The sequence below is a fragment of the Salmo trutta genome, chromosome 12 (assembly GCF_901001165.1).
Source record: "Salmo trutta chromosome 12, fSalTru1.1, whole genome shotgun sequence".
NCBI classification, from domain to species: Eukaryota; Metazoa; Chordata; class Actinopteri; order Salmoniformes; family Salmonidae; genus Salmo; species Salmo trutta.
In genome coordinates this window covers 69,960,587-69,986,945 of record NC_042968.1, presented here as the reverse complement: position 1 = coordinate 69,986,945, position 26,359 = coordinate 69,960,587, and the positions used below count along the sequence as shown (strand labels likewise).

Genomic DNA, 26,359 nt, shown 5'->3' with positions numbered 1-26,359 from the left:
TCTTCGCCCACTTTGAGGATAACACAGTGCCACCATCGCGGCCTGCTAACAAGGACTGCACCCCACCCCCCCCCCTTCTCCGTGGCTGACGTGAGTAAAACATTTAAACGTATTAACCCTGGCAAGGCTGCTGGCCCAGACAGCATCACTAGCCGTATGCTCAGAGCATGCAGAGACCAGCTCGCTGGTGTGTTTACGGACATATTCAATCACTCCCTATCCCAGTCTGTTGTCCCCACATGCTTCAAGATGGCTACCATTGTTCCTGTACCCAAAAAGCCAAAGATAACTGAATTAAATGACTTCCGCCCCGTAGCACTCACTTCTGTCATCATGAAGAGCTTTGAGAGACTAGTCAAGGATCATATCACCTCCACCTTACCGGCCACCCTAGACCCACTTCAGTTTGCATACCGCCCGGTCCACAGACGATGCAATCAACACACTGCACACTGCCCTATCCCATCTAGACAAAGGGAATACCTATGTAAGAATGCTGTTCATTGACTGCAGCTCAGCATTCAACTCCATAGTACCCTCCAAGCTCATCATCAAGCTGGAGGCCCTGGGTCTCAACCCTGCCCTGTGCAATTGGGTCCTGGACTTTCTGACAGGCCGCCCCCAGGTGGTGAAGGTAGGAAACAACATCTCCACTTCGCTGACCATCAACACTGGGGCCCCACAAGGGTGTGTGCTCAGCCCCCTCCTGTACTCCCTGTTAACCCACGACTGCATGGCCATGCACACCTCCAACTCAATCATCAAGTTTGCAGACGACATAACAGTAGTGGGCTTGATACACAACAACGCCGAGACAGCATACAGGGAGGAGGTGAGGGCACTTGGAGTGTGCTGTTTGGAAAACAACCTCTCACTCAACGTCAACAAAACAAAGGAGATGATCGTGGACTTCATGAAACAGCAGAGGGAGCACCCCCCCATCCACATCGAAGGGACAGCAGTGGAGAAGGTGGAAAGTTTTAAGTTCCTAGGCGTACACATCACAGGCAAACTGAAATGGTCCACCCACACAGAGAGTGCAGAAGAAATGTGGCTTGTCACCCAAAACCCTGAGAAACTTTTACAGATGCACAATCAAGAGCATCCTGTCGGGCTGTAACACAGCCTGGTACGGCAACTGCACCTCTCTCAACCACAAGGCTCTCTAGAGAGTGGTGCAGTCTGCACAACGCATCACCAGGGCCAACTACCTGCCCTCCTTGACACTTACAGCACCCAATGTCAGAGGAAGGCCAAAAAGATTATCAAGGACAACAACCACCCGAGCCACTGCCCATTCACACCACTACCATCCAGAAGGCGAGGTCAGTACAGGTGCATCAAAGCTGTTACCGCAAGACTGAAAAACAGCTTCTATCTCAAGGCCTTCAGACTGCTAATCAACAATCACTAACTCAGAGAAGCTGCTGCCTACATTGAGACCCAATCACTGGCCACTTTAAAAAATTGATCACTAGTTCCTTTATACAATGCCACTCTAAATAATGCCCCTTTAATAATGTTTACATACTGTATCTTACATTACTCACTCATATCACATGTACAGTTGAAGTCGGAAGTTTACATACACTTAGGTTGGAGTCAATGAAACTCATTTTTCAACCACTCCACAAATTTCTTGCTAACAAACTATTGTTAACAATCTCTATAGTTTTGGAAAGTCGGTTAGGACATCTACTTTGTGCATGATACAAGTAATTTTTCCAAAAATTGTTTACAGACAGATTATTTCACTTATAATTCACTGTATCGCAATTCCAGTGGTTCAGAAGTTTACATACACTAAGTTGACTGTGGCTTTAGACAGCTTGGAAAATTCCAGAAAATAATGTCATGGCTTTAGAAGCTTCTGATAGGCTAATTGACATCATTTGAGTCAATTGGAGGTGTACCTGTGGAGGTATTTCGAGGCCTACCTTCAAACTCAGTGCCTCTTTAATTGACATCATGGGAAAATCAAAAGAAATCAGCCAAGACCTCAGAAAAAATATTGTAGACCTCCACAAGTCTGGTTCATCCTTGGGAGCAATTTCCAAATGCCTGAAGGTACCACGTTCATCTGTACAAACAATAGTACGCCAGTATAAACACCATGGGACCACACAGCCATCATAATGCTCAGGAAGGAGACACGTTCTGTCTCCTGGAGATGAACATACTTTGGTGCGAGAAGTTCAAGTTAATCCCAGAACAACAGCAAAGGACCTTGTGAAGATGCTGGAGGAAACAGGTACAAAAGTATCTATATCCACAGTAAAACGAGTCCAACATCGACATAACCTGAAAGGCAGCTCAGCAAGGAAGAAGCCACTGCTCCAAAACCGCCATAAAAAAATCTAGACTACGGTTTGCAACTGCACATGGGGACAAAGATCGTACTTTTTGGTCTGTTGAAACAAAAATAGAACTGTTTGGCCATAATGACAATCGTTATATTTGGATGGAAAAAGGGGGAGGCTTGCAAGCCAAAGAATACCATCCCAGCCGTGAAGCACGGGGGTGACAGCATCATGTTGTGGAGGTACTTTGCTGCAGGAAGTACTGGTGCACTTCACAAAATAGATGGCATCATCAGAGAGGAAAATTAAAGCTTGGTCGCAAATGGGTCTTCCAAATGGACAATGACCACAAGCATACTTCCAAAGTTGTGGCAAAATGGCTTAAGGACAACAAAGTCAAGATATTGGAGTGGCCATCACAAAGCCCTGAGCTCAATCCTTTAGAATATTTTGTGGGCAGAACTGAAAACGTGTATGCGAGCAAGGAGGCCTACAAACCTGACTTAGTTACACCATCTCTGTCAGGAGGAATAGGCCAAAGTTCACCCAACTTATTGTGGGAAACTTGTGGAAGTCTACCCAAAATGTTTGACCCAAGTTAAACAATTTAAAGGCAATGCTACCAAATACTAATTGAGTGTATGTAAACTTCTGACCCACTGGGAATGTGATGAAAGAAATAAAAGCTGAAATAAATCATTCTCTCTACTATTATTCTGACATTTCACATTCTTAAAATAAAGTGGTCATCCTAATTGACCTAAGACAGGGAATTTTTACCAGGGTTAAATGTCAGGAATTGTGAAAAACTGAGTTTAAATGTATTTGGCTAAGGAGTATGTAAAACTCTGACGTCAACTGTATATACTGTATTTTATACCATCTATTGCACCTTGTCTACAATGGTTGCTCCTTTAAAAGTTGTGAGCTTGCACCGTGGGACTTAGAGGTACCCAGTGTCATGGCTTCATTGCTCCAGATCACCACAAGGGGGAGTTAGAGCACTCATTATGCATTTGGGTCCTAAAGTTTTTATGTGACCAATCATATCGAATGGTTCCAATGACGAATTTGATGCAAGCCACCCTTGCCTTGTGGGGTTCTTCAACAAAGATGGCTGACAAAACATTACAGTGGAACCAGATGTAAGTAGGTATAACGTCATAACGAGTCAAGCAAAACATTTACAATTGAGAGGAATATGTTAGTTAATGTAGAAACAAATGTTTGTGCCTATTTTTTTGTCTTAAAGTTAATTTACGAAAATCGCTATTTTGCAAGTTATCTGACTAGCTAACATTAGCCAGCTAGCTAATGTTAGGAGAATGCATTTGTAATTTGTGTTGTTTCATATTTTAGGGACTCCTGAGAAAACCAGCAAACCAGACTGTCATATTGTGAAACAGTGGATGTAAAGAATCTAGCTAGCTAAAGTATTTACTGCAAATTGAATGTACAATTGTGTAAGCTTGCCTTGCAATGCAGCTGAAGTGACACAGCTAGCTAACTGTATGCCTATGGATGTGTAGCTAGCTACAGTATGAAGCCGATCTGTGTATGGACCCTAAAACGTTAGGTTCTGAACTAATATTCATACCAATCTATGAACCTCAGCTATCATAGTTGTTGTATCAACTTCAAGTCTGAATGGCATCAATGAAGCCTATGGATAGAATAGAATAACTTTATTGTGCCAAGAATGCAAGTCCTATATACAGTACACATGTACTGTAGTTATTACCACACATGAGATTCCCACATTGTCGCCTGTACATTTAATCACTGATCATGTACTCTTCCCTGGCAAATAAAGGTGCAGTTCAGGTATGAATCTCTGAGACATTCTTTTTCAGTCATATCAAACTCCATTATTTGAATGATGCTGTGTCCTGCATGTATGTATTACAATTATACACTTCAACAGTGTTTACCACTCCTGCTCCTGGGACAGCAATGATTACACATTGTAACTATGCAATAGACTAGAAACATGATTGATTTATAATTCATATACAGAAACGATGCATATCTAACTCCCTTCATCTGCATTAATCTGAGGACACAGGATAGTATTTCAATGAGATACTTAATTTCAACCAGTGGAGAACGTGAAACGCTTTTTTGAAAGAATTTCATTATCCAGGTGTTATAAATACATACAGTGCTGTGAAAAAGTATTTGCCCTTCCTGATTTCTTATTTTTTTCACATTTGTCACACTTAAATGTTTCAGATCATCAAACAAATTTTAATATTACACAGAGATAACCCAAGTAAACACAAAATGCTGTTTTTAAGTGATAGATTTACTGTGGTTAATCACATTTTTTGGAAAGCTGAGTTCAATTTCAGTCATCTTAAATCAGGAGGTGAAATGCAAAACTGACCTTGGATCATTAACTCTGGGACTACTACATCTCTGTCTGTATTTCAATGTAAATCTCAACTTTTTAATAATACTTCCTGTTGACCCGACCAAGTGACATCTCACCGATGATCATCTTGTGCCGTCTGTGTCAGCCAGTTCAGATGCGGGAGGGGTTCACCAAAACAGCTGATATAACCTAGAGGATTTAGGGAGAAGTGGGAGAGGGATGAAGTGAAGAAGAGAGACTGTTATTGTGTGTGTGTGGTCTCACCTGGTGTCCACACTAAGTGGCTACAGAGTACTTTATGCTGAAAAACAGACGCATGAGGAAAAGCAATAGAATATAATGTCAATAGAAGATACTGTATGTGACGCAGACACCTATCGGAGTGTACCTGAAACATTTAAATATAGAGGGCTATGTGTCTCCCCACTTGGTTATTGCAAGGCTAACCCCCAGAGAAATCATGACTTGGCAGCAACAGATAATCCAGTGAAAACGGCTGTGTTTATGTTGTGTAAATCTGAAAATTAGCAGCTGACATCTTAAGGTTTTTTTAATGAATGCATGTGAGACAGGTTCCATGTACAACAAGACAGGCAGAGATGAAGAGAGAAAAAGAACACAGAAGAGTTTAATTACCTCTGGTTATGGATACTTTTGCCAGCAATAAAGCTTCCACGGCCTGTTCTTCGGACAGTGAACATCTGGCAATATCTACATTTTCGACCCCTTGGTCAGCTTGCTCTCTGAAAGTAAAGAAAACAGCTTATTTTTGATAGATAAGAAAACAATAACTGAGATATGACCATTCAATCTAAAGCAGCAGATATAATTTTTCGGATACGCCAGTACAGCCCAGTGCTGCTTACCTGAGATGCCATCTACGTAGGTGTCTGCTTTGACTTCCTTTGTGTCGGAAAAAAAGTTGTTTTCAGAACAATTATTTTTGATTAAAAAAATAATAATAATTCTCTCCAAAAAAAGACACAAATGTACCTCCATAGCATATAACAATTTGTCTGTGAACAACCACACCTTCATACAAACGTGCTACAGTATGCAGAATTCTTGACACAGAACCGAAGATGCTGCCATATTGTAAGGCGTGGGCGTAGTGGGTGAGGAGTCAGGCGCAGGAAGCAGAGAATACAGGGTAGTGTTTTTAATGAACATAACGGTGAAACACAAGCCACCCCACAGCGATCCAGAGCGCACACAAAACCAAAGTGCCCCAAACACAGGGGACAGAAAATAGTCGGCGCAAACCACGCACTAGCACCTAAACACATGAGCGTGTACACAAGCAAAACACAGATCAACAATCCCGCACACAGAGCTGGCAGGCCTACCGGCTAAAATAGCCCAGCTAATCTGCCCAACACAAAACAGGTGCAAACAATAAACGGAAAGGAGGAAAAAAGGGAATCAGTGGCAGCTAGTAGGCCGGTGACGACGACCGCCGAGCGCCACCCGAGCAGGAGGCGGAGCTACCTTCGGTAGGAGTCGTGACACATATCCTGCCAGCACACCTACAAGCGAGCCACTCAGGAGCAGCATGATGACACGTGGAAGAGGGAATGGAATGAGATGGGAACAGCAATTTGTTGCAAGTTGGGAAGGAGAGCTAATAGCTGATCAATAGACTATTCAGCCTTTACTAAAGAATAGTCTAATAGCCGAGCTGTGTGAAAATCCCCCCTGCTATCACAGACCAGATTTGCCCTAACGACCAAGGGGTAGCTTGCTACTCAATGTAATAAAGTAATGACTTTTCAAAAAAGTTACCTTACACGTTATGTTGGCTGACAATTTGTTAGCTACGCTGTCCTTATGAACCACATAGCATATCATTACAGCAGTAAGTACCGGTATGATAGCTAGCTACCTAACGTTAGTAGCTATACATCAAACTTGCCAGTATATTAAAACCTCTCTAGTACATGTGGGACGAACTCGTCCCACCTACGTAACAGCCACTGAAATCCAGTGGCGCGATTTTTGAATCGTTAGAAATGCTATAACTTCAATTTCTCAAACATATGACTATTTCACAGCTATTTAAAGACAAGAATCTCGTTAATCTAACCCCACTGTCCGATTTCAAAAAGGCTTTACAACGAAAGCAAAACATTAGATTATGTCAGCAGAGTACCCAGCCAGAAAAAATCAGACACCCATTTTTCAAGCTAGCATATCATGTCACATAAACCCAAACCACAGCTAAATGCAGCACTAACCTTTTATAATCTTCATCAGATGACACACCTAGGACATTGTGTTATACAATACATGCATGTCTGTTCAATCAAGTTCATATTTATATCAAAAACCAGCTTTTTACATTAGCATGTGACGTTCAGAAAAAGCATAACCACCGCAAACTTCCGGTGAATTTACTAACAGTTTGCTAAATTACTCACGATAAACGTTCACAAAAAGCATAACAATTATTTTAAGAATTATAGATACATTACCCCTCTATGCACTCGATATGTCCGATTTTAAAATAGCTTTTCGGATGAAGCACATTTTGCAATAATCTAAGTACATAGCCCGGCATTACAGGGCTAGCTATTTAGATACCCACCCAGGTCAGCATCCACCAAAATCACATTTCCTATAAGAAAGATGTTCTTACCTTGCTTGTTCTTCATCAGAATACACTGCCAGGACTTCTACTTCAATAACAAATGTTGGTTTGGTCCCAAATAATCCATCGTTATATCCAAACAGCGACGTTTTGTTCGTGAGTTCTAGAATGCTTCTTCGCGGTGTCGCGCATGGCGCATTGGCGTGTCAAAAATGTCTAAATATTCCATTACCGTACTTCGAAGCATGTCAACCGCTGTTTAAAACCAATTTTTATGCCATTTATGTCGTAGAGAAGTGTTAATATTCCGACCGGGAGTATGCATTGAGCCTAAACAGCCGAATAAAATTTCTCCTCAGAAGCGACTCATGCACGCGCATCATTGAAAGGTCCTCCGAGCATCCACTTACAAAAGGCGATAATATATTTCAACCTGAGGTTCCCTCGTAAACCTTCAGTTATTTCGCGGGCTCTGAGAGCCTATTGGAGCCCTGGGAATTGTCACATTACAGCTAAGATCCTTACTTTTCAATAAAAAGAGGTAAGACGCACGACTCCTTGTCAGACAGGGTACTTCCTGCTTGAAACCTTGTCAGGTTTTTGCCTGCCATAGGAGTTCTGTTATACTCACAGACACCATTCAAACAGTTTTAGAAAATTCAGAGTGTTTTCTATCCAAACCTGAACAATAATATGCATATTCTAGCTTCTGAGTTGGTGTAGGAGGCAGTTAAAAATGGGAACATATTTTTTCCAAAATTCTCAATACTGCCCCCTATACCAAACAGGTTTTAACTATAGGCTATCTAATTACCTAACGTTAATTGACTTGATTATTCTCGTCATTCTTAGCTTAGCTAAATGGTATAGTCGTTGTGCTTTCACAATGGAAATTCGGGTGCTTTCGTAAATTGACAATAGAACGAATTGACAACAGAATGAGTCAAAACGGCTTAAGAACGTTGACTGGAACACTAGTAGCAAATTAATAGCAAATTAATGGAATCGAACGTTCGCAGAGCCTGTTTTTACTATAGTGATACTAAGAATTCCATTAAAGATGTATCCCTTTTTATTTTACCACTACAATCTGGTCGTCTGACGGAACTGGAGAAAAAACTACTTGTGTAGAAAGTAAATATCCGCACCTCGATGGTGTCAACTGTGCTTATGTCTGCGTAATGAAAAAGTAGGGAATTGTTTTAAAATTCTGACTATTTCTGGTCTAGCGATCGATGACAAACAAGCTCGCTGCCCAGACATAATTACAAAGAGGAGATTCTCCTAATTAAAATTGTGCCCGTGTAACAGTTTTGCTTCCGTTCCTCTCCTCGGCCCTACCTTGGCTCGAACTGAGAATTAAATGACGTGCCACAGAATGCTGCAGCAGCACGCAGAGTGTGCCGCAGTATTACGCAACTTTTAAAGGAGGAACCACTGTATTCCGCTTGGCCATCGCTCATCCATAAACTTATATGTACAGTCGTGGCCAAAAGCTTTGAGAATGACACAAATAATCATTTTCACAAAGTCTGCTGCCTCAGTTTGTATGATGGCAATTTGCATATACTCCAGAATGTTATGAAGAGTGATCAGATGAATTGCAATTAATTGCAAAGTCCCTCTTTGCCATGCAAATGAACTGAATCCCCCAAAAACACTTCCACTGCATTTCAGCCCTCCCACAAAAGGACCAGCTGACATCATGCCAGTGATTCTCTCGTTAACACAGGTGTGAGTGTTGACAAGGACACGGCTGGAGATCACTCTGTCATGCTGATTGAGTTCGAATAACAGACTGGAAGCTTCAAAAGGAGGGTGGTGCTTGGAATCATTGTTCTTCCTCTGTCAATCATGGTTACCTGCAAGGAAACATGTGCCGTCATCATTGCTTTGCACAAAAAGGGCTTCACAAGCAAGGATATTGCTGCCCGTGAGATTGCACCTAAATCAACCATTTATCGGATCATGAAGAATTTCAAGGAGAGCGGTTCAATTGTTGTGAAGAAGGCTTCAGGGCGCCCAAGAAAGTCCAGCAAGTGCCAGGACCGTCTCCTAAAGTTGATTCATCTGCGGGATCAGGGCAACACCAGTACAGAGCTTGCTCAGGAATGGCAGCAGGCAAGTGTGAGTGCATCTGCACGCACAGTGAGGCAAAGACTTTTGGAGGATGCCCTGGTGTCAAGAAGGGCAGCAAAGAAGCCACTTCTCTCCAGGAAAAACATCAGGGACAGACTGATATTCTGCAAAAGGTACAGGGATTGGACTGCTGAGGACTGGGGTAAAGTCATTTTCTCGGATGAATCCCTTTCCGATTGTTTGAGGCATCCGGAAAAAAACTTGTCCAGAGAAGACAAGGTGAGCGCTACCATCAGTCCTGTGTCATGCCAACAGTAAAGGGTTGCTTCTCAGCCAAGGGAGTGGGCTCACTCACAATTTTGCCTAAGAACACAGCCATGAATAAAGAATGGTACCAACACATCCTCCGAGAGCTACTTCTCACAACCATCCAGGAACAGTTTGGTGACGAACAATGCCTTTTCCAGCATGATGGAGCACCTTGCCATAAGGCAAAAGTGATAGCTCGGGGAACAAAACATCAATATTTTGGGTCCATGGCCAGGAAACTCCCCAGACTTTAATCTCATTGAGAACTTGTGGTCAATCCTCAAGAGGCAGGTGGACAAACAAAAACCCACAAATTCTTACAAACTCCAAGCATTGATTATGCAAGAATGGGTTGCCATCAGTCAGGATGTGGCCCAGAAGTTAATTGACAGCATGCCAGGGCGGATTGCAGAGGTCTTGAAAAAGAAGGGTCAACACTGCAAATATTGACTCTTTGCATCAACTTCATGTAATTGTCAATAAAAGCCTTTGACACTTATGAAATGCTTGTAATTATACTTCAGTATTCCATAGTAACATCTGACAAAAATATCTAAAGACACTGAAGCAGCAGACTTTGTGAAAATTTATATTTGCGTCATTCTCAAAATTTTGGCCATGACTGTACATATTCTTATTCACCTCTTTAGATTTGTGTGTAATTGAGCACACAGCCATTCAATCTCCATAGACAAACATTGGCAGTAGAATGGCCTTACTGAAGAGCTCATTGACTTTCAACGTCATAGTATACCACATTTCCAACAAGTCAGTTTGTCAAATTTCTGCCCTGCTAGAGCTGCCCTGGTCGCTACCATAGTGCCAACTGTAAAGTTTGGTGGAGGAGATATAATGGTCTGGGGCTGTTTTTCATGTTTCGGGCTAGGCTCCTTAGTTCCAGTGAAGGGAAATCTTAATGCTACAGCATACAATGACATTCTAGATGATTCTGTGCTTCCATCTTTGCAGCAACAGTTTAGGGAAGGCCATACAGAAATGGTTTGTCGAGATCGGTGTGAAAGAAATTGAATGGCCTGCACAGAGCCCTGACCTCAACCCCATCGAACACCTTTGGCATGAATTGGAATGCTGACTGCGAGCCAGGCCTAAACACCCAACATCAGTGCCCGACCTCACTAATGCTCTTGTGGCTGAATGGAATCAATCCCCGCAGCAATGTTCCAACATCTAGTGGAAAGCCTTCCCAGAGTGGAGGCTGCTATAATAGCAAAGGGGGACCCATGATTTTGGAATGAGATGTTCAGGTGTCCACATACTTTTGGTAATGTAGTGTATAAGTGATATGCAGACTGTATTATTTGTAATTGTGGTACCTTTATTAATGTTTATTGATATCTGCTTCACTATGACAATATAGAAGTATTACTGTAACCTGTCCAGTAGATGGCTAGTTGTAAGCCTGTTCAAAGCACTGAATATCTGGATTTCCCAATCTTGATATTGTGTTATCAGGATCAGATGTATCCTATCCGATTGTCTTCTTGAAATCGATCTGATCGTGGATTGCAAAAAATAGTATTACAGAATTCGTCTCATTCTGATCCAGATTAAACGTTTGGAAAAATTGTGCCTTTGCTTCATCAATTGAATGGACCAAAAACATTTTCTATTTTAGAGTCTGTTATTTTTTTCTATGTTCTGTTCTCTCTGTTCCATACATATCACTTGGATATAGTTCAATTAGATCAGGTTTTCCCAAACTCCCCCCCTGGGTGCACGTTTTGCCCTAGCACTACACAGCTTATTCAATTAATCAAAGCTTAATGATGACTCGGTTCATCATTCCATTCATATCACAAGTAGCTTCTGGGGTCAAACCTTTTGGTGGGTTTTTTAGTAGCTTTCATCCTCATTGTAGTAGTATTTTAGCCATCGGTTTCATTCTTAATCATAAACACTCCAACAACATGTGACAATCAATGCTACTCATCCAGCATGCCATGGGGCTGAGTCTGCTATAGCTGATTCAGATGTTCCTTCCTGGTTGACTTTGTGTTTTTGCCTCGCCTGCCTGCCTCCCTCTGCCTTCCTCCTCTTCATACAGTGGGTATTGAGGGCAGACATATAATGCTGTAACGTCTCTGTCTCTACATCTAAGATGTACCTGGAGCACAAAGGTGCATGTGTACACTGACTCAACTAGTTATCAGAAGAGAGAGGGGAAAGAGAGAGGGAGAGATGGAAGACAAACAGAGCAGACAGCAAAGGGTGAGTGTTCTCTGGTTACATAACCGAGTGGCCAAGAGAGGTAGGGTGGGGGCAAGTGATGTCATTCATCTGCAATAACCACCTGCAGATGGTACATCTAATTCATGAGTACAGTCCTATTGATTGGTGCGTGGTGAGTAAGGGAGGGGATTAGATGCTTGGCTGCCCAACTACACAGAGAATAACACCCATATAGTATATTTATATTCCAGACATTGACAGGTGATAGCAACAGTTGTTTATTTATTTTCCATTGTTCAACCTGAATTTTTAAGAGCACGACACAACCCCAAAATAGACTGGGAGGGACATGGATGTTGATATCGATTCACCCACAGACAACGTACGCTCAGGGGAGTGGGGATAGTGAAGAGGGCTGAAGTGCTCAGGAGTCCCATTGAAATGCTAGTTAGTGGCCGGCAAAGTCCTTTGAAGAACCGCTGAACATGCCGATTGGCACATATGTTTTTGTGTTGCTCATTTTTTTTTTTTATGTCATTCTTGGAGGTGTGTTTCCTGACCAATTACACATTTGGTTAATGATGTTTGTCCCCCACGAGACACTGTAGATGTGGAAACTTATTTTACTTCCTCAAAATCCTCAAAATTTAAATCTGTTATTAATTTTGAAGGTTTTGACAAGGATGTTTAAGTTGCTCTATTTGACATCTAACTAAGGTGTTTGGTGCAGTATTTCTCAAGTAAAAAAATATGCTATGTCTTATGTAAACAGTCAGAGCTGCTGGGCAGATCTGTCTGACTGTCTATGCAATTGGATAGAGAGCAATCACTGCAGCTCTCCACCCCATGTTAGTGGGTAATTGGACATCGTCAAAACAAAACCCAACCTTCAATAATCCGTTGTGACGCACGGATGTTCCAAACTCAGTTTTAGACAGACTTTATCACCAAAATTATCCTATTTACACTTTGTAGTCAATTTTGACACAATAATAACTGTTTCTAACTCATGTCGATGTCACATAGGCCGTTCTCAAAGGGATTTGTTGCTTTATAAAGGCAGTCACTCTTTAAGGAATTATCTGGACATGTAAAACAATATCTATGGCCATCCCCATCTAGTAACTTGTAAGAGGAAGCTACTGTATTTAACTCAGGAAAATACACTGAGCATGGTTACTGTATGAAACATATAATTGTCAAATCCCACATCCTTAGTGATGCAACAGTCAGACCCTCCACGTTGTCTTCTATATGGCAATGAGTTCATCCATCTGATGGTGGAGTGACGCACAGGCCTAACCCAGACTACAAGAAATGACGTCCCTGAGTTGGTGAGCAGGAATAACATTTAACATTCAATTTATTAGCCTCTGTCGCAAACAGACAGAGAATACAATTACATCCTCTGAGGGCAGAGCAGTAGACAGCAGAGAAGTTTGACATTTGTAGAGGTGAAACTGGGCTTGTTTGGTCATGTCTGACTCACCACCAGTGAGACGGCTGTGAAGAGGAAACTTGGGTGACGAGAGGTCAGTTGTCACCGGGGGAGTAGATCAAAGAGCACTGCTGTAGGGCATACATCAAGAGGTGCTTCAGACATGGAGGGATATGGATTTATTTACGTCTGTATTTTTCAGTGTTTGGCTCCCACTCACAGGTAGATGACAGAAGTACATGTTGTGATGGGGTACGATTGCACAGCATCACTTAGGCTCAAGGTACCGACGTCAAGCGCCAGCCACAAAACAGTAGCAGATGTTATGTATATCATTCGTTTTTCCCCCCCTATACCTCCTTATCTCCCTTCTTAAACTGAGAAAGGTAGCAAGTCATAATTGGATTTAAAAGATGATTAGGAAGATGGGATATAAATATATTGTATATGGTTTGTATTTTTCAGCACCATGTATTTTCAAGCCACAATTATTGTTGTACTCTACCACGTTTCAATAATTCTCCTTTTCCCCATCACTCTTTTATCCTCCAAAGAGTAGTTCTTCATGAAGTCTGTCCTCTCCCTGAGCTATCTTCCCTCAGTTGTGCAATAACATGGTACCAGTAATTAGAAGCAGTGAGGCTATTCTCAGAGAATAATGTTACCATGCAGATGGACGTGGTATGGCTGACAGAGAATAGTCCTGTTACATATATTTACACTTCCGATTCCGGTGCCTCACCCACATTAAGTTAAGATCACTTCGCTTGTAATTACTGTAAAAGTAGTACCGGTTGTAACTCAGTCGATGGATAAATTGAGAGCCAAACAGAGCTCACGTGTCCGGTTGTTCTTACACCTAGAACGTAAAAGTGGGTGAATAATTATAATGTAGAGGCTGGGAGTCAGAAAGCAAGTGCAGGTGGTGAGTTTAATAATAAATGCAACATCAAACAATATAACAAACACAAGTCACGTACAGACATGCAACACATAAACAACACTGACTGGAGAAGAACCTAAGGGAGTGCAGATATAGTGGAGGTAATGGAGTCCAGGTGTGTCTGGTGATGACATGCAGGCGCCCGAGAGAGAAAGAGAGAGTGGGACACAGACAGACAGACAGACAGACAGACAGACAGACAGACAGACAGACAGACAGACAGACAGACAGACAGACAGACAGACAGACAGACAGACAGACAGACAGACAGACAGACAGACAGACAGACAGACAGACAGACAGACAGACAGACAGACAGAGACTCCTTTTTTTTATGTGTGCGTCCCTCTGGCGAGGGATAAAAATGCTCCTTAAATAGACTTGTGTGAAATGCGATTTTTCCTTATTGAGTTTAGCAGCATGTGATGCCTGCAGTTCCCTGTGTAGTCACTGCTATTGGTTAGATTTTTCTCTGTGGTAAAAGTTTTGCCAACATAATGTGTTTTCCTAATCAACAGATCTGAGATTTATTCACACATATTTCGCCATTTTACTATTGTTTATTATTTACCAGAAAAACAATGTAATTCATGTTTAATTTACTACAATTTCACATTTCAGAAGTTGTCCCTTGTTGAAATGTGGCTATTTGTGTGTTGTAGGCTATACGTGCCCTGGCCCAATTACCATAATTAAGTGTGTGTAAACACATGACAGCTAGAATGTGTTGCAAGAAACTGCAAGATCTGTTGCGAGAGAAAACACAGGCCGTCATAGGTAGTTATGGGCTCTACTGTGTGAGTGGTCATATTGCTCTTGCAGTTAAACTGTCAATAACCTGAGTAATTGCTGAATTCATGATGCTATTAAAATAGAAAATAATATTTCAACATTTATTCAGAATCAGAGGGCAAATGCTAGGCCTGTGCTACGTTTTCTGTGTCTGGTGCACGTTACGTTCTCTAAAGGTCCTCTCTGATCTCACAGCACTAGGCAGTAAAGCAATTTAGCACATGGCCCTATCGTTCCATTTGTTCATCTAGGGTCTCAATAGACCCTGGCAACAGCTAGCGGTAAACCCCACTGGATCATGTTTATTTCATTGTTTTATTTAATCTTTAGTTAACTAGGCAAGTCAGTTAAGAACAAATTCTTATTTACAATGCCGGCCTACCAAAAGGCAAAAGGCCTCCCGCGGGGACGGGGGCTGGGATTAAATAAAAATATAGGGCAAAACACACATCACGACAAGAGAGACAACACAACACTACATAAAGAGAGACCTAAGACAACAACATAGCATGGCAGCAACACATGACAACACAGCATGGTAGCAACATGACAACAACATGGTAGCAACACAACATGGCAGCAGCACAACATGGTACCAGCACAACATGGTAGCAGCACAAAACAGGGTACAAACATTATTAGGCACAGACAACAGCATAAAGGGCAATAAGGTAGAGACAACAATACATCACGCAAAGCAGCCACAACTGTCAGTAAGAGTGTCCGTGATTGAGTCTTTGAATGAAGAGATTGAAATAAAACTGTCCAGTTTGAGTGTTTGTTGCAGCTCGTTCTAGTCACTAACTGCAGCGAACTGAAAAGACGAGCAACCCAGGGATGTGCTTTGGGGACCTTTAACAGAACGTGACTGGCAGAACGGGTGTTGTATGTGGAGGATGAGGGCTGCAGTAGATATCTCAGATAGGGGAGAGTGAGGCCTAAGAGGGTTTTAGAAATAAGCATCAACCAGTGGGTCTTGCAACGGGTATACAGAGATGACCAGTTTACAGAGGAGTATAGAGTGCAGTGATGTGTCCTATAAGGGGCTTTGGTGTACCGTCTAGCTACACTCCCAAGCTCTAAACCCTCAGAAGTAGTAATCACACCTGTGGGGAGAGGGGCATTCTTCTTACCAAACCACATGACCTTTGTTTTGGAGGTGTTCAGAACAAGGTTAAGGGCAGAGAAGCTTGTTGGACACTAAGAAAGCTTTGTTGTGGAGCGTTTGACACAAAATCCGGGGATGGGCCAGCTGAGTATGTGTGACAGTTGTTTACTCAGATCTCATCTGATAGTCTTTCTGAGCTCTTGGCACCGTTTACCTAGCTTTATGCAAGGTAAGCATGCCTCTCCTTAATGTCAATATGCCTTGTCAATTGCTGTTCTGGTTAGTGTTTATTGGCTTATTTCACTGTAGAGCCTCTAGCCCTGCTCATTATACCTTATCCAACCTTTCAGTTCCACCACCTACACATGCTATGACATCTTCTGGTTTCAATGATGTTTCTAGAGACAATATCTCTCTCATCATCACTCAATGCCTAGGTTTACCTCCAGTGTATTCACATCCTACCATACCTTTGTCTGTACATTATACCTTGAAGCTATTTTATCGCCCCCAGAAACCTGCTCCTTTTACTCTCTATTCTGGACGTCATAGATGACCAATTCTCATAGCTTTTAGCCGTACCCTTATCCTGCTCCTCCTCTGTTCCTCTGGTGATGTAGAGGTGAATCCTGGCACTGCAGTGCCTAGCTCCACTCCTATTCCCCAGGCGCTCTCTTTTGATGACTTCTGTAACCGTAATAGCCTTGGTTTCATGCATGTTAACATTAGAAGCCTTCTCCCGAAGTTTGTTTTATTCACTGCTTTAGCACACTCTGCCAACCCAGATGTCCTAGCCGTGTCTGAATCCTGGCTTAGGAAGTCCACCAAAAACTCTGAACTCTTCATCCCTAACTACAAAGAGAGAACAAAGATAGACAAGATAGAACGGCCAAAGGAGGCGATGTTGCAATCTACTGCAGAGATAGCCTGCAGAGTTCTGTCCTATTCTCCAGGTCTGTACCCAAACAATTTGAACTTCTACTTTTAAAAATCCATCTCTCTAAAAACAAGTCTCTCACCGTTGCCGCCTGCTATAGACCACCCTCTGCCCACAGCTGTGCTCTGGACACTATATGTGAACTGATTGCCCCCCATCTATCTTCAGAGCTTGTGCTGCTAGGTGACCTAAACTGGAACATGCTTTACACCCCAGCCATCCTACAATCTAAGCTTGATGCTCTCAATCTCAAACAAATTATCAATGAACCTACCAGGTACCACCCCAAAGCCGTAAACACGGGCACCCTCATAGATATCATCCTAACCAACTTGCCCTCTAAATACACCTCTGCTGTTTTCAACCAAGATCTCAGCGACCACTGCCTCATTGCCTGCATCCGTAATGGGTCAGCGGTCAAACGACCTCCACTCATCACTGTCAAACGCTCCCTGAAACATTTTAGCGAGCAAGCCTTTCTAATCGACCTGGCCCGGGTATCCTGGAAGGATATTGACCTCATTCCAGTCAGTAGAGGATGCCTGGCTATTTTTTTTAAATGCCTTCCTCACCATCTTAAATAAGCACGCACCATTCAAGAAATTTAGAACGAGGAACAGATATACCCTTGGTTCTCTCCAGACCTGACTGCCCTTAACCAACACAAAAACATCCTGTGGCGTTCTGCATTAGCATCGAACAGCCCCCGTGATATGCAACTTTTCATGGAAGTAAGAAACCAACATACACAGGCAGTTAGAAAAGCCAAGGCTAGCTTTTTCAAGCAGAAATTGGCTTCCTGCAACACAAACTCAAAAAAGTTCTCGGACACTGTAAAGTCTATGGAGAATTAGAATACCTCCTCCCAGCTGCCCACTGCACTGAGGATAGGAAACTCTGTCACCTCCGATAAATCCACTATAATTGAGAATTTCAAGAAGCATTTTTCTACGGCTGGCCATGCTTCCACCTGGCTACCCCTACCGCGGTCAATAGCACTGCACCCCCCACAGCTACTCGCCCAAGCCTTCCCCATTTCTCCTTCTCCCAAATCCAGTCAGCTGATGTTCTGAAAGAGCTGCAAAATCTGGACCCCTACAAATCAGCCGGGCTAGACAATCTGGACCCTTTCTTTCTAAAATTATCTGCCGAAATTGTTGCAACCCCTATTACTAGCCTGTTCAACCTCTCTTTCGTGTCGTCTGAGATTCCAAAAGATTGGAAAGCAGCTGCTGTCATCCCCCTCTTCAAATGAGGGGACACTCTTGACCCAAACTGCTACAGACCTATATTTATCCTACCCTGCTTTTCTAAGGGCTTCGAAAGCCAAGTCAACAAACAAATTACCGACCATTTTGAATCCCACCGCACCTTCTCCGCTATGCAATCTGGTTTCAGAGCTGGTAATGGTTGCACCTCAGCCATGCTCAAGGTCCTAAACGATATCGTAACTGCCATCGATAAGAAACAATACTGTGCTGCCATATTCATTGACCTGGCCAAGGCTTTCGACTCTGTCAATCACAACATCCTCATCGGCAGACTCAATAGCCTTGGTTTCTCAAATGATTGCCTCGCCTGGTTCACCAACTCCTTCTCTGATAGAGTTCAATGTGTCAAATCGGATGGCCTGTTGTCCGGGCCTCTGGTAGTCTCTATGGGGGTGCCACAGGGTTCAATTCTTGGGCCAACTCTTTTCTCTGTATACATCAATGATGTCGCTCTTGCTGCTGGTGAGTCTCTGATCCATCGCTACGCAGACGACACCATTCTGTATACTTCTGGCCCTTCTTTGGACACTGTGTTAAAACCTCTTACATCTAGACGTTCCGCTAGCGGAACACCTGCTCCAATATCCAATGATAGGCGTGGCACGAATTACAAATTCCTCAAAAATCCCAAAACTTAAATTTTTCAAACATATAACTATTTTACAGCATTTTAAAGACAAGACTCTCCTTTATCTAACCACACTGTCCGATTTCAAAAAGGCTTTACAGCAAAAGCAAAACATTAGATTATGTCAGCAGAGTACCCAGCCAGAAATAATCAGACACCCATTTTTCAAGCTAGCATATAATGTCACAAAAAACAAAACCACAGCTAAATGCAGCACTAACCTTTGATGATCTTCATCCGATGACACGCCTAGGACATTATGTTATACAATACATGCATGTTTTGTTCAATCAAGTTCATATTTATATCAAAAACCAGCTTTTTACATTAGCATGTGACGTTCAGAACTAGCATTCCCACCGAACACTTCCGGTGAATTTACTAAATTACTCACGATAAACGTTCACAAAAAACATAACAATTATTTTAAGAATTATAGATACAGAACTCCTCTATGCACTCGCTATGTCCGATTTTAAAATAGCTTTTCGGTGAAAGCACATTTTGCAATATTCTAAGTAGATAGCCCTGCATCACAGGGCTAGCCATTTAGACACCCACCAAGTTTAGCCCTCACCAAAGTCAGATTTACTATAAGAAAAATGTTATTACCTTTGCTGTTCTTCGTCAGAATGCACTCCCAGGACTTCTACTTCAATAACAAATGTTGGTTTGGTTCAAAATAATCCATAGTTATATCCAAATAGCGGCGTTTTGTTCGTGCGTTCAAGACACTATCCAAGGGTGACGAAGGGTTACGCGCCCGACGTGTTTCGTGACAAAACAATTCTAAATATTCCATTACCGTACTTCGAAGCATGTCAACCACTGTTTAAAATCAATTTTTATGCCATTTTTCTCATAAAAAAGCGATAATATTTCGACCGGGAATCTGTGTTTTAGTTCAAAGAGAGAGAAAGTAAAAACATGAGGTCGTCCCGTGCATGCGCCTCAGTCTGATGGTCCCCTGATAGACCACTTACCAAAGGTGCTAATGTTTTTCAGCCAGCGGCTGGAATTACATCATTCAGCTTTTTCCCGGGTTCTGAGAGCCTATGGGAGCCGTAGGAAGTGTCACGTTACAGCAAAGATCCTAAGTTTTCAATAAACAGAGCCAAGAAGCCCAAGGAATGGTCAGAGAGGGTACTTCCTGTACAGAATCTTCTCAGGTTTTTGCCTGCCATATGAGTTCTGTTATACTCACAGACACCATTGAAACAGTTTTAGAAACTTTAGGGTGTTTTCTATCCAAAGCCAATAATTGTATGCATATTCTAGTTTCTGGGCAGGAGTAATAATCAGATTAAATCGGGTATGTTTTTTATCCGGCCGTGAAAATACTGCCCCCTATCCATAACAGGTTAACAACCCTCCAGACAAGCTTCAATGCCATACAACTCTCCTTCCATAGCCTCCAACTTCTCTTAAATACAAGTAAAACTAAATGCATGCTCTTCAACCGATCGCTGCCCGCACCTGCCCGCCAGTCCAGCATCACTACTCTGGACGGTTCTTACTTACAATATGTGGACAACTACAAATACCTAGGTGTCTGGTTAGACTGTAAGCTCTCCTTCCAGACTCACATCAAACATCTCCAATCTAAAGTTAAATCTAGAATTGGCTTCCTATTTCGCAACAAAGCATCCTTCACTCATGCTATCAAACATACCCTCGTAAAATTGACCATCCTACCGATCCTCGACTTCGGCGATGTCATTTACAAAATAGCCTCCAATACCCTACTCAATAAACTGGATGCAGTCTATCACAGTGCCATCCGTTTTGTCACCAAAGCCCCATATACTACCCACCACTGCGACCTGTACGCTCTCGTTGGCTGGCCCTCGCTTCATACTCGTCGCCAAACCCACTGGCTCCAGGTCATCTACAAGACCCTGCTAGGTAAAGTCCCCCCTTATCTCAGCTCACTGGTCACCATAGCAGCACCCACATGTAGCACGCGCTCCAGCAGATATATCTCTCTGGTAACCCCCAAAGCCAATTCCTCCTTTGGCCGTCTCTCCTTCCAGTTCTCCGCTGCCAATGACTGGAACGAACTACAAAAATCTCTGAAACTGGAAACACTTATCTCCCTCACTAGCTTTAAGCACCAGCTGTCAGAGCAGCTCACAGATCACTGCACCTGTACATAGCCCATCTATAATTTAGCCCAAACAACTACCTCTTCCCCTACTGTATTTATTTATTTATTTATTTTGCTCCTTTGCACCCATTATTTCTATTTCTACTTTGCACTTTCTTCCACTACAAATCTACCATTCCAGTGTATTACTTGCTATATTGTATTTACTTTGCCACCATGGCATTTTTGCCTTTACCTCCCTTATCTCTCCTCATTTGCTCACATTGTATATAGACTTATTTTTCTACTGTATTATTGACTATGTTTGTTTTACTCCATGTGTAACTCTGTGTTGTTGTATGTGTCGAATTGCTTTTCTTTATCTTGGCCAGGTCGCAGTTGTAAATGAGAACTTGTTCTCAACTTGCCTACCTGGTTAAATAAAGCGGAGATAAAATAAATAAAAATGAAAAAGGTGGCCTAAGTTTTAGCTCTATCCTCATACTGACAAAGCGATCCAGCCAAAAACTTGGCAGGGCAGGATAGAGCAGGGGATTCCATATCTTAAGCCCCTGCTCTGCACAACCTTTTGCACCTCGTTCTATTTTCAGGAAAACGTGACTGTCGGAATAACACTGGCAGTCGCAGCTTGAAATTGGTAATTGATTCTCTTATTGTGGAGCTGCTTGTATTACTGCACTCTGTCGTGGTGCAAAAGACCTGCAAATATGAGTGATGACTGGTCTGTGTGGTTTTGTGCGTGCGTGTACAGTGTGCGTCTGTGTGTCTCTGTATTGAGTGAGAATGTGTTTGTTTTGTATTAACAAAGGTCACTGTATATGAATACAATACTACACACACACACACACACACTCAAATCAAATCAAATGTATTTATATAGCCCTTCTTACATCAGCTGATATCTCAAAGTGCTGTACAGAAACCCAGCCTAAAACCCCAAACAGCAAGCAATGCAGGTGTAGAAGCATGGTGGCTAGGAAAAACTCGGAACTAGGAAAAAAGTTGTCGAGGGTGCAACAAGTCAGCACCTCAAGAGTAAATGTCAGTTGGCTTTTCATAGCCGATCATTGAGAGTATCTCTAACGCTCCTGCTGTCTCTAGAGAGTTGAAAACAGCAGGTCTGGGACAGGTAGCACGTCCGGTGAACAGGTAGAACGTCCGGTGAACAGGTCAGGGTTCCATAGTCGCAGGCAGAACAGTTGAAACTGGAGCAGCAGCACGGCCAGGTGGACTGGGGACAGCAAGAAGTCATCATGCTAGGTAGTCCTGAGGCATGGTCCTAGGGCTCAGGTCCTCCGAGAGAGAGAAAGAAAGAAAGCGAGAAAGGGAGAATTAGAGAGAGCATACTTAAATTCACACAGGACACCGGATAAGACAGGAGAAATACTCCAGATATAACAGACTGACCTTAGCCCCCCGACACATAAACTACTGCAGCATAAATACTGGAGGCTGAGACAGGAGGGGTCAGGAGACACTGTGGCCCCATCCGATGATACCCCCGGACAGGGCCAAACAGGGTCAAACAAACACACACACACACACACACACCACACACACACCACACACCACACACACACACACACACACACACACACACACACACACACACACACACACACACACACACACACACACACACACACACACACAGAGAGAGAGAGCAACACCCACACACTGCTTGTGTATGCCCTTGTAAAAGGGTCTCTTTGCCAAGCACACTCAATTTGTTATTTCGAAACATCAAATTACCAATTTATCCATGTTTTGGATTCCAGATTTCCTAATGTCAAACAATCCACAGTGGCATATGGTCAAAGGCTGTTCTGTGCTTTTTCCCTCTGCACTCACCACAATTCCCCTCAGTCTTCTAGGATAGTCACTCATGGAGATCCCCACTCTACACTACGCATCCATCCACAACACAGAGAGCACCAAAGGAAGGATTTACAGAGGACCAAGGAAAAGAAATGAGAGAGAGAGAAAAAAAGAGACAAATGAATGAGAGGGACACATGGAGCATATCACTCTTTCTTTCTCTGCCTGTTTTGGAACAGCCCAATGTTCCTCTCAGTTCCTATGCTTCTTTCACTCCCCCAGCTACAGGAAAGACCTCAGGGCAGAGTCTGTGAAGTATCAGTGTCAAATCGAACTAATACAGAGTCCCACTCTCCAACCAATTGCCTTCACTCTTCAAAACAATTCCAGTAAACAATTTATAAAAGGGAGTATAGTTGCCATGGTTCAGGGTTCCATTACTAATGCCTTAATTTCAGTAAAAGGAGAGTGAGAAAAAAAAGACAACAAGAGAATGCTTGTCCTCCTTAGCAATGCCAAAGGATCGGAAAAGGTTGACAGCACACGATAGTCATGTATCCGTGAATCGCTTTTCATACAGCAAAGAGAGCTGAGGGCCACAGCTGAAGACCGTGAGCAATTAGCAGGGTCTGATGATGTCATCATGCGGCCTGCTAATTCAACAGACAGGAATGATGTCATCATGCGGCCTGCTAATTCAACAGACAGGAAGATGAGATTCTCTAAGGACGCCCACCTGATTTCACACACAGCCTTCTGAAATACTCTTCCCATGTCAATGTGAAAAGTCTGGAAAGGACATTACGTAAGGGATAATCAACGAGGGGCTATAGGTTCTCTTGAAAATAACGAACAACGACGTGCTATCGGAGTGGAACTGATCTTCGACAGAGTTGCATTATTTTCCAGAGAACGCATAGAGCTCCAAGTTGATTATCCCTTTTATACCATGGCTATAATTTAACACATTTGTCGCTAGAAATGTGTTCATCCCTTACGAAAAAATATTGCAGTCAAAATAACCTTTTTTTAACTGCAGTAATTTTGCAGTGTAAATGCAGTTAGAGTGCAATATAACTGTAGTTAACTGGCAGTTATTCTGGAATTACAGTTACTGCAGTTACTGCACTTTTACTGCAGTTTCAAAACTGCAATCTTTATTTGTAAGGGAATGTGTTCAACATCCACTGAAGTAGCTAGCAAGTTTACCAGATAACTACAGTATTTGTCATGGAAACCAAAACAAACAGACTTGCTAGTTTAGCTAACCAAACCATTAGTCCTAGCTAACCATTATGAAAATCTAATTCAACAATGCCAGTAACACTTTCAATTCGACTTTTGCTTTTAAAAGCAGCTCAAACATGGAATATGTAAGAATGAACTATAGCCGTTAAGTGCTACCGTGCAATATAACGTGCGTTACAGGGAAATAATACATACTCTAGAATGCCCTTAATTTCAGTTGCTGTAGTAGCTGACATGTATAGTGTTGAGCAGTGGTGGAAAAAGTACTCAATAGTCATACTGGAGTAAAAGTAAAGGTACCTTAACAGAAAATGACTGAAGTGAAAGTCACCCAGTAAAATACTACTTGAGTAAAATTATTTGGTTTTTACTATACTTAAGTATCAAAAGTAAATGGAATTTCTAAAATGTACTTAAGTATCAAAAGTACTCAAATTCCTTATATTAAGCAAACCAGACGGCACAATTTTTTAATTGACGGATAGCCAGGGGAATACTCCAACTCTCAGGCATAATTTACAAACAAAGCATATGTGTTTAGTGAGTCTGCCAGATCAGAGGCAGTAGGGATGTCCAGGGATGTTCTCTTGATAAGTGTGTGAATTGGACCATTTTCCTGTCAAAGAGTAACAATTACTTTTGGGTGTCAGGGAACATTTATGGAATAATAAGTACATTATTTTCTTTAGGAATGTAGTGATGTAAAAGTTGGCAAAAAAATATCAATAGTAAATTAAAGTACAGATACACCAAAAAAACTACTTAAGTAGTACTTTCAAGTATTTTAACTTAAGTACTTTACACCACTGGTGTTTAATCATTTGCTTACATAGACACACTGGCTTCACTCAAAGCCAGTGGAATGTCAATAGTAATGATTGAAAAAAGCAAGGGGCCTAGACAGCTAGCCTGGGGAATTCATCATTCTACCTGGATTATGTTGGAGAGGCTTCCATTAAAGAACACCCTCTGAGTTCTGTTAGTCAGGTAACACTTTATCCACAATATAGCAGGGGGTGTAAAGCCATAACACATATGTTTTTCCAGCAGCAGAATATGATCAATAATGTCAAAATCTGCACTGAAGTCTAACACAATGGCCACCACAATCTTTCTATCATCAATTTATTCCAGCCAATCATTTAGCCAATCATCAGTCATTCCAGCCAATCATCAGTCATTTATGTACACTACCATTCAAACGTTTGGGGTCACTTAGAAATGTCCTTGTTTTTGAAAGAAAATCACATTTTTTTGTCCATTAAAATAACATGAAATTGATCAGAAATACAATTTAGACATTTATTAATATTGTAAATTACTATAGTAGCTGGAAACTGCTGATTTCTTATGGAATATCTACATAGGCGTACAGAGGCCCATTATCAGCAACCATCACTCCTGTTTTCCAATGGCACGTTGTGTTAGCTAATCCAAGTTTGATATTTTAAAAGAATAATTGATCATTAGAAAACCCTTTTGCAATTAAGTTAGCACAGAAACTGTTGTCCTGATTAAAGAAGCAATAAAACTGGCCTTCTTTAGACTAGTTGAGTATCTGGAGCATCAGCATTTGTGGGTTCGATTACAGGCTCAAAATGGCCAGAAACAAAGACCTTTCTTCTGAAACTCATCAGTCTATTCTTATTCTGAGAAATTAAGGCTATTCCATGCGAGAAATTGCCAAGAAACTGAAGATCTCGTACAACGCTGTGTACTACTCCCTTCACAGAACAGCGCAAACTGTCTCTAACCAGAATAGAAAGAGGAGTGGGAGGCCCCGGTGCACAACTGAGCAAGAGTGTCTAGTTTGAGAAACAGATGCCTCACAAGTCCTCAACTGGCAGCTTCATTAAATAGTACCCGCAAAACACCAGACTCTAAGGTCAACAGTGAAGAGGCGACTCTGGGATAAGGGTTGGTAACAGGCTGATTGGTCGGCTAAGGTAGCGGAATGACTTTTGTCCACCTCCAGGCCAGAGGGCACACACTTTCTAGTAGGCTTAAATTGAATATATGGCAAATAGGATTGGCAATATCATCCACAATTATCCTCAGAAATGTCCTATCCAAGATTTTTACGATCATTTTTTACGTCATTTATCTGTTTCATAGTGTAGTTTTTCTTGTTTTATACAGTTTAGTCATGATTTCTCAATTTGCAAACAATTGCCACATTGGAACTCTGGATTGTCAATATTGTCCCGGACAAGAGCGTAATAAACACAGC

At 42.1% G+C, this 26,359-nt stretch overlaps 1 long non-coding RNA gene across 1 annotated transcript; it reads right to left on the bottom strand.

Annotated features, from left to right (window-relative positions):
* Positions 1-4,498: 4,498 nt before the first annotated feature.
* On the bottom strand, positions 4,499-5,342 carry LOC115202757 (uncharacterized). The gene is made up of 2 exons (XR_003880047.1): positions 5,311-5,342; positions 4,499-4,863 (listed from the first exon to the last, which is right to left on the bottom strand). It is a non-coding gene; the product is annotated as an uncharacterized LOC115202757 (long non-coding RNA).
* Positions 5,343-26,359: the final 21,017 nt, after the last annotated feature.